Raw genomic sequence first — 2,450 nt, 5'->3', positions numbered from 1 at the left:
CTGGCCACTGCACTCCAGCCTGGGCGGCAGAGCGAGACTCCGTCTCAAAAAATAAAAAAATAAAAAAAATAAAAATTGTCCTGCACTGATAGTATGGCATCAGAGAATAGACTCAGATCACTTAGGTTCAAATCCCAGTGCATGATCCTGAGCAAGATTATCATATCTAGATACATTAGTTTTTATCTGTGAAATGGGAATGATAGTATAATCTGCATAGAATTGTTGGTAAGGATTAAGTGAGTTGATATGCTCAAACTGTGCATGCTGGCATAGAACAAGCCACTGATTACAAGTCTTTATAAAGAAGGAGCTGTTCTGGCACTGTAAACTTGAACCTTTTTTTCCCCAAATCTAATGGATATAGGCAAGGAACTTGTATTTATATAAAATAAATGTTTGACTACCTTTTATCATAAACTTTATTCTCATCTTGATCTGGTCCTTTGAAAAGATAATAAATACTGATATGTGAAAAATGTATGGACAGATTATTCAGATGTCTGGTTGAGGCTTAACAGTTTTGTGTATTTCTGTCAGACATTAAGCTGACGCTAAGCAGTGGAGGTTTGGTTTATGCCCCTAAATTACGCAGCACTTCTTTTCTCCATTGTATTGAGGGGTCATTCAGGGGTTGCTGTTCTGGAGATGGAAGCACATGTCTCCTGCCTGGGTCAGAAGCATCACAATAGCACAAGCATTTATTCAGCACTGGCCTAGGAGAACCATTCATTTAGTCAAAACAAGCATTTATATTCATTATCCTGAACAAAAACCAGACTAAATGAGAACATTTCTAGCTGCTCAGGCACTCTGCTAATTGCTATGTCTGCTAGATAAAATGAAATGACACTTATAGTGACTATTTAAAAATAATTTGGAGCATGAATATTTGAAGCTCAGTTCATTTTACAAAGGAAATGTATAACCTTTGCTCTTCTTTTTTTTTGGCAATTATTTATAGATCCAGGCCCTGTGTCAAGTTCTGTAATAGATGAATAGACAGTCTATGCTCTTGAAGAGTTAACAGTAAAAACAGAAATATACCCCGCTGATAAAGTGTTATATAACACCCCATTCAGTTCCACAATGATGTGATTTGTGAAATGGAGGGGCAATAGGACAAGGTAGAGGATATTTTTATTTGTATTTTACAGATAAGAAAACAACTCAGAAACAAGTAATTTTCTAAGGCCAAATAGCTAGTTAATGGCAGGATCGGGGCTGGACCCCAGGTGTTCCGATTCTTACCTTTTTTTTTTTTTTTGCAATTCCTTTTTAATGCTATCCGATGACAGGTGATTACAGTGGAAAACTTCACTTATTTAGCAAATGTCATTCACTTAGCAAACTACTTAGCAAAATGCCCTGAGTATCTTCTCTGTGCCAGGCATTGTTCTAGGCATCATAGATGCAGTGAGTGAGAGAGGGAGGCAAAGACCCTATCTTTATGGACCTTACATTTTCATGGGGAGGCAAAGAATAAGCAAGTACAGGATTGTGATGATGATATATCATAAAAATAAGGCAAATTAAGGAAGTAGAGAGTGATGGCGGTGCGGAGAGTGGAGTAGGTGCTACTTTAGATGAACTGGTTAGGAAGGTATTGTGGTGAGAGGGCACTTGAACAGAGACTTGGAAAGTGAAGGCATGACCTTCATGCAACCATGGTGTGGGGAGGTAAGGGAAGAGCATTTCACTCAGCATCCCTCCTTGTTGAGTGAAAGCAGTGCGGAGGTCCTGAGGCAGCAATGAGCTTGGCAGGTTTAAAGAACAGTAAGGCAAGTATTACTGACTGGAGTGAGCAAGGAGCAACCAGAATCTAATTCACATTATCCAGCAGAACGACATGAATGCTAGTTGAAAAATACAATTAACATTAGCATTTTTACTGGCTTATAATGCAATAACTAAGTCCAACCTATTTTTTCCCCTGACTTCTGAGCACATGTTAATATGTAAGGAAGATGAAACATATATGTAAACAACTTATATTTTAGTAATGATACAAAATACTTTCACACATTTTGTGACATGGGAATTTTTTTTAAATTCCATTTTCACAAATGAGACCCCTAAAGCTCAGAGTATATGCACTTTGCCCAAGGTCAGAGTTAGTAAGTGAGGCAGGACTAGACCCTAGATCTTCTGGAGCTAAATATACTACTCATTTCTCTGTACTACCCTTATCATTTAGCTATGGTGAACAGAAGATGACTCACTGGATTCTAGAAAGCAGGGAGTTCAGGAAAAACGTTGTCCAATCGATGATTCATTCATCTAGTAAATACTTAGGAGCCTACTTTGTGCCAGGCACTCAGCTAGCCTGGGGGTATAAGGATGGTTAAGACTAGAGTCCTGCCTTTAAGGAACTCATAGTGTCTGGTGGAGGAGACTTGTGGAAAGAGGATTATAACTCAGTTATAGGCTAGAGTAAAATACGCCTAAAG

Source organism: Colobus angolensis, unplaced genomic scaffold, assembly GCF_000951035.1.
Source record: "Colobus angolensis palliatus isolate OR3802 unplaced genomic scaffold, Cang.pa_1.0 Scaffold439, whole genome shotgun sequence".
NCBI lineage: Eukaryota > Metazoa > Chordata > Mammalia > Primates > Cercopithecidae > Colobus > Colobus angolensis.
This window is presented reverse-complemented; position numbering follows the sequence as displayed.